General features: G+C 37.3%; 1 pseudogene; it reads left to right on the forward strand.

The window, feature by feature from the left end:
• The first annotated feature begins 10,517 nt into the window (after window positions 1-10,517).
• LOC102504088 lies at window positions 10,518-11,463 on the forward strand (annotated as a pseudogene).
• The last annotated feature ends 3,452 nt before the right edge of the window (window positions 11,464-14,915 follow it).

A 14,915-nucleotide genomic window follows, 5' to 3' on the forward strand; every position in this document is an offset into this window, starting at 1 on the left:
GGAAATTCTAGTAGAAAGTTAATTTTCATTATCTCCCAGCAATAAAGAAGCTCTACACCCTATGGTGTCTGTGGAAACTGAGTGGGGGAAGAAAAATGAGGCACACTGCTTTGTTCAAAGAAGTCTCAAGGGAAAACAAAAATTAACATTAAATTAGTAAAAATGGAAATGCAATCCACCAAAATTTGTGATAATAGCTAAACCAGTGTTAAGAGGGAAATTTAAATAGCTAAGTATTTACATGAGAGAAGAGAAAATGTCTCAAACCAACAATCTAATCTCCCACTTCAAAAACTTAGAAAAGAACAAAGTAAATCTAAAGCAAGTGTGGGAGCCCATGATTGGGTTAACAAATTGTAACAGACCCCAGCTGCTTCTGGGCTGGTGGTCTGCTTTAACATATCTATAAGAATGTATATTATTCCCCTCTCCCCATGACTTCCTTAAAGGTAAACTGTAGGCCTCCAAAGAAATGAGTCTTGGGCTGGAATGATAAACAAGTTATAAAAAGCTTCACACTCAGAGGTGAAAAGGCCAATGATGGGTAAGACCCCCAGAGGGGGGCAACCTAAGACAGGCACAGCTGCCTGAGTCCAAGAAAAATGTTAAAGCAGCTACTTCTCAGACCTTTTGCCCTGATAAGCAGTAAGCCTCACAGATGTCAACACAAATATGACTTGCTAAAGCCTAGAGGGCCTTCTGACCTTGAGCCAGACCCTACAATCTAAATCCCACCCTGTCTTTCCCTAAATTCCTGCATCCCATCACACAATGGTCAGTGATTTCCTAAATTCCTGCATTCCATCTCACAATGGTCAATGATTTCTCCTTTGATTGTAGACAATAAATGTGGGAGTAATTGAGAGGTTCAAGGGAGTTGGCTCCCGACTCCCTCTGGCTCTCTTGACTTTTTCCACAGAGTCTTGAGTAGTTCATTCTGTTTCCGTGGGACTTCTGCTGGCCAGAACCCACGACAGGTGATGAACCCACAAGCAAGAAGGAAAAAAAGAAATTGAAATTTAAAACCGAAAAACAGTAGGAAAAAAAAAAAAGAAAACAAAAAGTTGGTTCTTTGAAAAGAACATTGATAGTGACAAAATTCTAGCAAGACTGACAAAGAAGAGAGAAGACACACATTACAAATACTAGGATTGAAACAGTGAATATAGGACTTCAGGTCCTGCAGATATCAAAAATATATTAAGGAATAATACACACATCAGTATGACAACTTACATGAAATGGGTCAATTTCTCAAAAACTACAAACTATCACAGTTCACATAATATGAAATAGATAACTTGAATAGCCCTATAACTATTATGAAAATTGAGTTTATAATTTTAAAATGCCCCCCAAAAGAACTCTCCTGGCACAGATTATTTCACTGGGAAGTTCAACCAAATATTTAGAGAAGAATTAACACCAATTCTACACAATTTCTTCCAGAAAGTGGAAGAAGGAACACTTCCCAATTCATTTCATAAAACTAGTATTATCCTGATATGAAAACTAGAAAAAAAAATTAAAAAATTAGAAAACTACAGACCATTATTCCTCATGAGTATAGACATAAAAATTCTTAACAAAATTTTAGCAAAAAGAATCCAACAATGTGTGAAAAGAATCAGTCACCATGACCAAGTGGAATTTTTTTAAGGGCTCAAAGGCTGGCTGAACATTTGAAAATCAGTTAATGTAATCCATCACATCAACAGGCTAAGGGGAAAAAAATCACATGATTATACCAGCTGATGCTTAAAAAAACATTTGACAAAATTAAAAAATTTTTTATCATAAAATTCTGAATAAATAATAATAAAAGGGTGCTTCCTTAACTTGATAATGAACATCTACAAAAAAACCCTACAACTAACATTCTGAATGGTGAAAGACTGAAGGCTTTCTCACCAAGATTAAGGAGAGGACAGGAAGGATGTCTGCTTTTACTATTCTTATTAGCCAGTACAGTTAGGCAGGTAGAAGAAATGAAAGTCATATGGCTTGGAAAAGAAGAAATAAAACTGTCTCTGTTAGCAGGTAACATGATTATCTGTGTAGAAAATCCCAAGGTATATACAGAAACCTCCTAGAAGTAATAAGTAAATTCAGTAAGGTCACAAGATACAAGACAAGCATACAAAAACAATTTTATTTCCATATACCAGAAATGAAAGATGGTCTGTAACTACAGATCCTATAGCTGGAGAAAGACAGAAAAAAGTCAAGGGAAACTCAGGTCAAATAAAAAGGTGGGTAAGCTGCTCCCCTAGCAAGATCACCCCAAAGCAAAAGCATATTAAATGGAAGTGTGTGAGACTAAAGAACCAAGCATAGAGAATGTGTGTACACATCCCAGTGTGGATATGTTTCTTAAAGTTAATGAGCTTTCTGTAGCTTCTCTCCAGTGAGAATATCTCCACTATTGGCCTCTGCTTCTAGTAGGATATAGATGTAACAGTGGAGAAATATGATATTTGAGGGACAAATGAACTTTTCTAACAGAATTTCAGGGAGGTGCCAAAGATAGTAACCTGAAAGCTAGTAGCATTGCATCTCAGGAACACTCAACTTTTTTATCATAGAGAGGAAACTGGAGGGGCCATAGTTCCAGCAGCCGCATGACTAATGAAAAAACAATAGTAGTGTTTATAATTTGCATTCTGACTACAAGTACATGTCAATATGGCCTAAGGAAATTCTTTTCACATGTTGAATTACTAAAAATGGGATAAAATATTATCTGCCAGGGCCAGGATTCCGGAGAGGCTGAGTCATTTAGGTGCAGAATTGGTTGCTCTATTTAAAATTTTTATATTTAGTTCAATTTGGATCTTTTTGCATAATTTTTATTGTTTAAAAATATTACATTAAAAACTTGTTTCTCTTGATTGCTGGGTTTTTTGGTGCCCCCTTAAATTTTGCACTTAAGGCAAGTAGTGACTCACTCACCACATCCTAATCCAGACTCTGCCATCTGCTCCAAGAAGTAGGGAGCAGAAGACACATATAGATTACAAAACAAGCTAATGGGAAAGTGTCAAAATAAAGAAAATGAGGAGGAAGGTATAGCTCAAGTGGTAAAGTGCATGCTTAGCAAGCCCAGAGCCCTGGGTTCAATTCTCAGTACTGCCTCAAAAAATAAATAAAGAAATAAACCTAATTACCCCCAAAATAAAAACTAAAAAAAAATACTAAGTCCATATTGTATAACAGAGGGAACTATATTCAATATCTTACAGTAAATTATAGTGAAAAAGAATATGAAAATGAATATACGTATATTCATGTATGACCAAAGCATTATGACCAGAAATTGACACAATATTGTAAACTGACTACACTTCAATTTTATACACACACACACATATATACATATATATATATATACACATACAAAAAAGAAGAAGAAAATGAGAAAAGGAAATGAAAGAAAGCCAACATGGTTAACCTGAACACTTGAGAATATATGGAAACACACATGCCAGGTATAGAATTTCTACCCTCAAAGGCAAATTTTGATGCAGATTTCCTTTGTTCAGCCTCTGGAGAGCAACAGTAAGAACGATCTATAATGAGGTACCTTAGGTTAAGAATCTTATTTGTATCATCATAATTAAATCTTACTTTTACACTATTAAATATTCATTAATAACTACCAATTGTACATATTAGGAAAATTAGGCTCAGTTTAATACATTTTCCAAGGTCATGAAATTTGTAAGTGGAAAGACATGGTCAGAATCTATTTGAATGCAAAATGGCACAGTCTTAACCTCTGCCCCAAACTGACCTACTCACAGAGACAAGAGGGGATGAGAGTCAACAGGAGTTGCACATGAGGGCTGAATAATAAAAATTCAGTGTTTGTTTATAAGATAATTTTGGGGGTGGAGGGTAATGAGCTTTATTTATTTATTTGTTTTTAGAAGAGTTACTGGGGATTGAACCCAGGGCCTCATGCATGCTAAGCACGTGCTCTACCACTTGAGCCATACCTTCCCACCAGTGTTTGCTTACCTTCTGAAAATGTCTTTCCTTCTCCCTATATACTGTACATCTGGTACATGTTTTCAAATTGAGAAGCACAAAAGCTTGTTTGAACTTCAATCAGTCACAGACAATGCGCATTCGCAAAGCTGGGGGGGCAATTAATTATGCAGCCACATAGGGAAAAAATGCAGAACATAGGGAGAAATTAGAACTACAAAATATCAAGTCTTGCTCTGACCCCATCCCAATCATAGGAGGCCTAAAATGATCTGTGTAACATTAACTAGGGAGAATGTTCCCCAGTCCATCAAAGGCCTCTGAGTCTTGGGGACTTAATTCTGTTGGTTATAGCACATGCTAACTCTGCGGGCATAGCAAGAGAAATGCAGGACTGGAAAGTAAGACTATGCGATGATTATAGGGAGCTTCTTCTCCTTGTATATCTCATAGTATCTCTTTGTATATCTTATGTCTGGACATAACTGTATAGCACACTGAAAGCCAAATGAGCTCCTCTGAGGCTGACAGAATGAGATGAATAACTCATCACAGTCCCCAAGGACAATTTTTTTGGCTCTTTATTCTATATAACATAAAGCGAGTGCTTCTGCAGAAATGTGAATAATTCTGAACAAAGCTATCAGAAAGCATATCCCTATAGTGCCAAAGGGAATTATTCAAAAGCATCTGTTATAAATACCAGGATAACAATAACAGCTGGTGCCAAAGCATTCTGAGTTTGTAGCAGAGTTTAATATACATCAAATTTAGATTTATAATAATGCTAATTGTTAATGTTTAAAAAAAAAAGTTATCCCACAATAGAAAGAATGGAGAATACAGCTTTTGTATTGCTTTAATTTTAAATCTTTATTTATGCAATAATCCTACTAAGAAGTTAACTACTCATGAGGCTTTGTTTTAGTAGTTAATTTTAAGAGATTATAAATGTTCACTATCATAACAGTAATATCAATTTTAAAGTTTCTCAAAACTTAAACCCTTGGGCAGTATGCATCCTGCACAGCTGTATGTTGTGACCCTGGATACACTGATATTGGAACACTACAAGACTCATAATAAGCACAAATTTTTAATATACCAAATTAGGGTTATTTTAGAAATGACTTGAGCAAGATGATCCAAGCCTGGCAGGTAAAACACAAAGCAGGCTAACTTATTTCAAATCAAGTATTGGAACATTAAGCTTCTTTCAGAAATATCAATTGTGCTTTACTTGAAATTTCACTTTCAGCCAGCTTTGATGGCTAAAGTCTGTCCAGATTTAGTTTCTATTGACCGTTTGTCTTTGCTTGAACTCTCACTCGTGCCACATTTTCCAAATCACTTGATATCTTCTTCATCCCAATCTAACAACTGCCTCAGTTAACCTGAGAACTCAGGTCACAACAGATCCTCTGCTCTGAAGCCTGAGACAGAACAGTAGTGGCAGGAAGGGGAAAGACACAAAAATTAATATTCAACACAGTGTCTTAGAGGTAGCCAAGATGGTGGAATAGGAAGACCCAGAACTTATCACTTCCCATGAACAAATCAAGATTACAAATATTTACAGAGCGGCTATCTATGAGAACAACCTGAAGACTGGCATTAAAGATTTTTCCATAACTAAAGACTTGCAGATCTTAGAGCTTCCCAAAGAGGCAGGAGGAGCTGAGACTCCTCTTGGGAATGAGACACAGCTATTTTGGGATCTTATTCTACAACAACAACATGAGCACTTGGCAAGCACTATTTTGGAATCCTCCTTCTAGCCTATTAGTGCCATGGTTTACCCATTCACCAGAAGATCAGCTCCATTCCTGAGACCCTCCAGTGCCACACAGACAGCTCAAGAGGACCCATGTCTGCTCCCCAACAGGCCAGCACAAGCCAATTGTGCAAGAAACCTACCCTGCCCTCTAGAGTCTTACAACCAACATACAAGAGGCAGACTCACAACAAACTGGGCCAGAGTCCATTCCTAACTCACAGTAGTTGGCCCTGCCACAAAAGAAGGGTGCACCCTTAGAGCATATAGCTCTGGTGATCAAAATGGAGCAGGCTTCTGGGCCCTATAGGATGTTACCTAAATATGGCTTCTTCTCCAAGATCAAGAAACACAACCAACCCACCTAACACATAGAAATAAACACACAAAGAATTGGGAAAAATTAAGAAAATTGGAAAAAATAAGGGTACATGACAAAACCACACAAAAAGAACTAAAAGTGGATATAAGTAATCTTGACCAATAAAGAGTTCAAGGCAATGATCATAAAGATGTTCACCAAACTTTGGAGAAGAATAGATTAACACAGTGAGAATTTCAACATATATTTGAAAATATAAATAAGAACCAAACAGAGCTGAAGAATAAACAACTAAAATAAAAAATATACCAGAAAGAATCAATAGTAGGTTATATGATACAGAGGAATGAATCAGCAGGCTGGAAGACGAAGTAGTGGAAATCACCAAACTGAACAGGAAAAATAAGAAAAAAATTAATGAAGATAGTTTAAGATACTCTGAGACAACATCAAGCATATTAATATTTGCATAATAGGGGTCCTAGAAGGAGAAAGAGAGAGAAAGAGACAGAAAACTTAATGAAGAAATAATAGCTGAAATTGTCTCTAAACTTAGAAAGAAAACAGACATCTAGGTCCAGGAAGCACAGAGAGTCCCAAAGACACAATAGAACTTAAAGAAGTTCACATCAAGACACAATAAACTAAAATGACAAAAATTAAAGGCAAAGTGAAAATCTTAAAAGCAGCAAGAGAAATCAACAAGTTATGCATACAAGAGAACTACCATAAGGCCATCATCTGACTTTTCAGCAGAAATTCTACAGGACAGAAAGGGGTGGCATGATATATTCAAAATAATGAAAGGAAAAACACCTACCAAGAACACTCTACCAAGCAAGGTTATCCTCCAGATTTGAAGGAGAGATAAAGAGTTTCACAGATAAGAAAAAGCTTAAAAAGTTCTGGATCACTAAATAGGTCTTACAAGAAATGTTACTTTTCTAAACAGAAAATGCTACAACTAGAAATATAAAAATTGCAATAGGAAAAATCTCACTAGTAAAGGCAAACATACAGTAAAGGTATTAAATCAACCACTTATAAAGCTAATGGGGGCAGGGTTGAGCCAAGATGGTGGAGTAGAAAGTCACACAGCTCACCCTCTACCACAAATACACCAAGAATTACATCTACAAATCCACTGAATTGCATAGAACACCTACTGTATTCTGGCAGAGTGTCCCTTGTTTTAAAATACAGGAGGATTCTCACAAAATCTGGTAAGAAAAATGAAAGGATTAGTGCAGAACCAGTCCTGCAGGGAGTGAGTAGCATAGGAAGAAAGGCACCCTCATGCTGGGACACCCTATCTCCAGGCAGGAGGTAAATGGGGACAGAAGCAGAGTTTCTGAGGCTCCAAGGAGAAAGTGGCAAACAGTTGATACACAGAACTAAGGGAAACTGATACAGAGGGTCCCTGCAATCCCTGGCCCTAGACATGAGCTGGCAGGGATAAGCTGGGACTGACTGCTGAGGATCTGTGAGGAACCCAGGCAGAGGGCTGGGGCCAACTGCACAGAGACAGCCTCAAGGGATTGGAGGGCTATGTGAGCTCTGGTCAGATCAGTGTGTGGGACAAAATAGCCTGAGACCTCCATAAAAAAGCACCACTGTTGGTGTGGGAGTGGGAAGGGATGCAATTCAGCCATGCTAGAGCCACTGTATCCAATTGGCTCCATTGTTTGTGTGTTCTCCTGAGAATAGAGATGAAGCTTGGTCATAGTCATCACTGATGTGCAGAGGCCGGGCTGAAGCTGAATCCATACACAGCAGCCCCACAACTTCACAGATTTCATTACAGCCGCAAGAGAGAGAGTGAATTTTTTCCCTCTGGAACTTTTGTGGCCCCACACTTCTGGGACTTATAGGCAGTGAGTGGAGTTCTGACTCATGGTGGGGTGGGTATTGACAACAGGCCTGCACACTGGACCATATGTGGAGGCAGAGCTGGGGTCTTCACTTACCCTGTGATGCACCACAGATTCAGGTGTGTGATTGCATGCTTGCTGCAGTGGGTTCTAGTGCCTGGTGGATCTGCACTAGTGGCTCCGAACCAGGGGGACACCAGAGCAGGTGACCAACATTCCCACACCTAAGGTGGGGACAAAGGCAGCATCAACAAAGAGTACTTTGTAAGCCCACATAACAAGTCACAGACACCACCACAGAGGGCATTTCCCAGTGGACATCTCCTGCCTACTCTTCTCCCCAGCTGAAGTATTCCAACCTTACCTACTATACACCGCAGCTCAGAAATGGATCTAGAGGCCTCTGTTCCAGGAACAGGGGAGCAGACCAAGCCCTTGTCAAGGCTCTGAAAACTACAGAACAAAAAAGGAAGCCTGGCTCAACAACAACAATCAGGGCAGGCTCTGAACACCATGGCGCCAACCACACCCCCAATCAAAGGGATAACAGCCAACACTCACAGAAGGAAAAAGTGGCAACCATCCATACTAAGAACAGCCATCGCAACAAAACTTTTAGATGCACATAGTCTACACAGGACTGTTCCCACTTCAAATAAAAACAAACAAAAAATAAAACAGCCCTTCAAGACCACAGTGGATAACTGATACTCCTAAATCCATAGAGACAGAGAAATATAAGTAAAATGAAGACAAGGAACCTACCCAATTTAAAAGAACAAGAAAAATTCCCTGAAAGAATAATTAATGAAATAGACCTCGATCGCCTACTAGATCTTGACTTCAAAAAGGGAATGATAGGTACATTGAAGGAACTAAAAGAGACTGTGAACAGAGACAGAGAATACTTTAAAAAGGATATTAAAACTATAAAGAAGAGCCAATTAAAAACAGAAAACTATTGCAGAGATAAGAGCCAAACTAAAGACAGTCAAAAGCAGACTAGACAATGCAGAGGAATGAATACTTGACTTATAAGACAGGATAACAGAGGTCACCCAGTCAGAACAGCAGACAGAAAAGCAAATAAAAACCAATGAAAGCAATATAAGGGACTTATGGGGTAATATAAAGCATGCCAACCTACACATAATAGGGAACCCAGAAGGAGAAGAAAGTGAAAGGGGGATTGGAAAGGTATTTGAAGAAATCATGACTGAAAACTTTCCAAACCTAAAGAAAGAAACAGATATCCAAGTACAGGAGGCACAAAGGATACCAAACAAGGAAAATCCAAACAGACCTACATCAAGACGTATTATAACTAAGATGGCTGAAGTTAAAGATTAAAAAAGAGAAAAAAGATTGTAAAGTCAACAAGAGAATAATAAAGAGTTAGTTACAAGGGAACCCCCATAATGTTTTCAGCTGATTTCTCTACACAAACACTGCTGGCCAGAATGTAGTGTCAAGATATATTCAAAGATCTGAATGAGAAAAAAACTGCAACCTAGGATATTCTATCAAGCAATCCTTTAGAGTAGAAGGAGAAATAAAGAATTCCACAGACAAGCAAAAACTAAAAGAATTCAGCAATACTAAACCTATACTAAATGAAATATTGAAAGGTCTACTCTAAATAGAAAAGAAATAGGAAGCCATATAAATGAGAAAATCATAATTGGAAATACAATTACAGTGAATTGCAAGAAAACAAACATGAAGATACAAAATAAATAAATAAATAGAGAAAGAAAGAAGAAAGAAAGACAGAAAGAAAGACAGAAAGAAAGAAAAAGACAGAAAGAAAGAAAAAGACAGAAAGAAAGAAAGAAAGAAAGAAAGAAAGAAAGAAAGAAAGAAAGAAAGAAAGAAAGAAAGAAAGAAAGAAAGAAAGAAAGAAAGAAAGAAAGAAAATCATAAAATGTGGAGAGGTGAGCAAGAAAATATAATTTTTTTCTTCACTTTTTTTTCTTTTTTCTTCATTCCTTTTAGGATGTATTTGAGCCTACATGACTATCAGTCTAAAACAAACAACTATAGTAAGAGGTTAACATACTTGAAAAACAGGGTAACCACAAATCAAAAGCATACAATTGAGTCACCAAAAAAAGAAAGAAAAAAGAAACCAAACTAATACAAAAGAAAATTATCAAACCACAAAAAGAAAAAGAAAAAGGAAAGGAAGAAAGAAGAAATACCAAATCAACTGGAAAACAAAGTTCAAAATGGCAATAAACACACACCTATCAATAATTACTATGTGATTGGACTAAATCTGCAATCAAAAGACATAGAGTGGCAGATTGGATAATAAAACAAAAGCCTACAATATGCTGCCTACAGTAGACCCACTTTAGAGTGAAGGACACACAGATTGAAAGTGAGAGGATGGAAAAAAGTATTTAATGAAAATGGAAATGACAAGAAAGCAGGACTAGAAATACTCATATCAGACAAAATAGACTTTAAAACAAAGGTCACAATCTCTTGTCAGGCATCCTCACGTGAGTGACATAGTCTTTAAACCCTGCATGGCAATCCCTGATGAACCCCCATGATGCCCAGGGAAGACAGGGTGACCCGAAGTCCAACTACTTCCTAAAGATCATTCAACTACTGGATGATTATCCAAAATGCTTCATTGTGGGAGCAGACAATGTGGACTCCAAGCAGATGCAACAGATCCACATGTCCCTCCTCGGGAAGGCTGTGGTGTTGATAGGCAAGAATACAATGATGCACAAAGCCCTCTGAGGGCACATGGAAAACAATCTAGCTCTGAGAAACTGTTTCCACACATCCGGGCTGACGTAGGCTTCATGTTCACCAAGGAGGACCTCACTGAGATCAGGGATATTCTGCTGGCCAATAAGGTGACAGTTGCCTCCCATGCTGGTGCCATAAGCTGGTGTGAGGTCACCATGCCTGCCCAGAACACTGGCCTGGGGCCCAAGAAGACCTCCTTCTTCCAGGCTTTGAGCATCACCACCCAAATCTCCAGGGGCACCATTGAGATCCTGAGTGATTTGCAACTGATTAAGACTGGAGACAAACTGGGAGCCAGTGAAGCCACATAGTTGAACATGCTGAACATCTCCCCCTTCTCCTTTGGGTTGATCATCCAGCAAGTGTTTGACAATGGAAGCATCTAAAACCCTAAAGTGTGTGACATGACAGAGGAAACTGCATTCTCGCTTCCTGGAGGGTGTTCGCAATGTTGCCAGTGCAAGTCTGCAGATTGGTTACCCAGAACGTGGCATCCATGCCCTATTTTATCATCAGTGGGTACAAGCGGGTCCTGGCTTTTTCTGTGGAAAATGATTATACCTTCCCACTTACTGAAAAGGTCAAGGCCTTCTTGGCTGATCCATCTGCATTTGTGGCTGCTGCCACCGTGGATGCCACCACCACTGCTGCTCCTACTGCCACCGCTGCAGCCCCAACCAAGGCTGAAGCAAAGGAAGGAGTCAGACGAGGTTATGGGATTTGGTCTCTCTGAATGATCACCGAAAGCAACCAACACAGCAAACTTTCTTTGTGAAACAAGGAGATAAAAGTTGAATCTCTTAAAACTCAAAAAACAAAACAAAACAGAACAAAGGGCCACAAAGAGAGATAAAGAAGGACACTATATAATGATCAAAGGAGCAATACAAGAAGAGGATATTACACTAGTTAAAATATATGCACCCAAAATAGGAGCACCTAAATATATAAAACAAACACTAACAGACATAAAGGGAGAAACTGATGGGAATACAGTAATAGTATGAGACTTTAAGAACTCACTAACATCATTGGACAGATTTTCCAGGCAGAAAATCAATAGGGCAATGGAGATACCAAATGACACAATAGCACATTTGGACTTGGTTGATGTTTTTAGGACATTACATCCCCAAAAAACAAAATATATATTCTTTTTAAGTGTTCATGGAACATTCTCTAGGCTAGACCACATACTTGGGCACAGAACAAGTTTCAATAAATTTAAGAGGATAGAAATTGTTTCAAGCATCTCCTCTGACCACAATAGCATGAAACTAGAAAGCAACCACAGAAAAACAAAGTAGAAAAAAACATCAGCATAGAGACTAAACAACATGCTACTAAAAAACCAATGGGTCAAGGATGAAATCAAAGAAGAAATTAAAAATACCTTGAGACAAATGACACTTAAAAAACAACCACACAAAATCTATGGGATGCAGCAAAAGCAGTACTAATGGGGAAGTTCACAGCAATACAGGGCTTCCTCAAAATAGAAGAAAAATTTCAAATAAACAATCAGACTTACAACCTCAAAGAATTAAAAAAAGAAGAACAAACAAAACCTAAAGTCACAAGAAGACAACAAATGATAAAGAACAGGGAGGAAATAAATAAAATAGAGATTTAAAAAGCAATAGAAAAAATCAATCAAACCAAGAGCTGTTTTTTTGAAAGAGTAAACAAAATTGACAAACCTACAGCTAGGCTCACCAAGAATAAAAGAGAGAGGACACAAATGAACAAAATAAGAAAGGAAAAATGGAGGGATTACAACCAACATCACAGAAATACAAAAAAAATCATAAGACAATACTATGAATAACTATATGGCAACAAATTAGACAATTGAGAAGAAATGGTCAAGTTTCTAGAAACATACATACAGTCCACCAAAACTGAATCAAGAAGAAATAGATCATTTGAACAGACCAATCATTAGAAGTGAAATATAATCAGCAATTAAAAAAAAAAAATTCTCTGCAAACAAAAGTCCAGGACCAGATGATCTCACTGGGGAATCTTATCAAACACACACAAAAAAAGTTCATACCAGTCATCTCAAACTGTTCCAAAAGATTGAAAAGGAGGGGATACTCCCAAACTCTTTTTATGATGCCACCATCACCCTGATACCAAAGCCAGACAAAAACATTACCAAAAAATTTACAGTCCAATATCATTGATGAACATAAATGCAAAACTCCTCAGCAAAATATTAGCAAACAAAATCCAATAGCACATAAAAAAGATCATACACCATGATCAAGTTGGATTCATCCCATGGACACAAGGATGGTTCAACATATGCAAATCAATCAACGTGATACATCAACAAGAGAAAGGACAAGAATCACATGATCATCTCAATAGATGCAGAAAAAGCATTTGATAAAATTCAACTCATATTTATAATAAAAACTCTTACCAAAATGGGTGTAGCAAGAACATATCTCAACATAATAAAAGCTATTTATGACAAACCTACAGCCAGCATAACACTGAAAGATGAAAAGCTGAAAGCCTTCCCACTAAAATCTGGAGAAAGACAAGGATGCCCACTTTTACCACTTCTATTCAACATAGGCTTGGTAGTCCTAGCCATAGCAATCAGACAAGAAAAAGAAATAAAAGGGATCCAAATTGGAAAAGAAGAGGTAAAATTATCATTATATGCAGATGACATGGTACTACATATAGAAAACCCTAATGACGCCACACAAAATCTACTAGACCTGATAAAAGACTTTGGCAAAGTAGCAGGATACAAAATTAAAATAAAGAAACCAGAGGCATTTCTTTACACTGACAATGAAATATCAGAAAAAGAATGAAACAATCACTTTTAAATTTTCACCCAAAATAGTAAACTACTTAGGAATACATCTGACCAAGGAAGTGAAAGACTTATAGGTGGAGACCTGCAAAACATTGACTAAGGAAATTAAAGATGACTTAAAGAAATGGAAAGATATCACATGTTCTTAGATTGGAAGAATTAATATTAAAATGGCCATAGTACCCAAAGCTATCTACAGATTTAATGCAATCCCTATCAAATTACCCAGGACAGTTTTCACAGAGCTAGAACAAATAATCCTAAAATTTAAATGGAATCACAAAAGACCCAGAATTGCCAAAGTGATACTGAAGAAAATGAATGAAGGTGAAGGAATAACTCTCCCAGACTTTAAACAATATTACAGAGCTACAATAATCAAAACAGCATAGTAGTGGTACAAAAACAAACACATGAATCAGTGGAATAGAATAGAGAGCCCTGAAATAAACCCACAAAATTTTGGTCAATTAATCTTTGACAAAGGAGGCAAGAACACACAACGGAGTAAAGAGAGTCTCTTCAGCAAATAGTGTTGGGAAAACTGGATAGCTATATGTAAATCAATGAAGTTAGAATACTCCCTCACAAAATACACAAAAATAAACTCAAAATGGCTTAAAGACTTAAACACAAGACAAGACACTATAAAACTCCTAGAAGAAAACATAGGCAAAACATTCTCTGACATAAATCTTAGCAATGTTCTCCTAGGGCAGTCTACCCAGGCAATAGAAATAAAAGCAAAAATAAGCAAATGAAATCTAATTAAACTTATAAGCTTTTGCACTGTAAGGGAAACCATAAGCAAAACAAAAAGACAACCTATGGAATGGGAGAAATTTTTGCAAAACATCAGACCAACAAGGGCTTAATTTTCAGAATATATAAATAGCTCATACAACAATAAAAAAAAAAGTTCAAAATAAACAAAAGTCTTAAATAATCAATTCTCCAATGAGGACATACAAATAGCCAATAGGCACATGAAAAAATGCTCAATATCACTAATTATCAGAGAAATGCAAATCAATACTACAAGGAGGGATCACCTCACACCAGTCAGAATGGCCACCATTAAAAAGTCCACAAATGATAAATCTTGGAGAGGATATGAAGAAAAGGGAACCCTCCTACACTATCGGTGGGAATGTAGTTTGGTGCAGCCATTATGGGAAACAGTATAGAGATTCCTCAAAAGATTCAAAGTAAACTTACCATATGATCCGGCAATCCCACCCCAGGCATATATCTAGAGAGAACTTTAATTCAAAAAGATATTTGCACCCCAATGTTCATAGCAGCACTATTTATAATAGCCAAGACATGGAAACAACCAAAATGTCC

This window comes from Camelus ferus, chromosome 14 (assembly GCF_009834535.1).
Source record: "Camelus ferus isolate YT-003-E chromosome 14, BCGSAC_Cfer_1.0, whole genome shotgun sequence".
NCBI lineage: Eukaryota > Metazoa > Chordata > Mammalia > Artiodactyla > Camelidae > Camelus > Camelus ferus.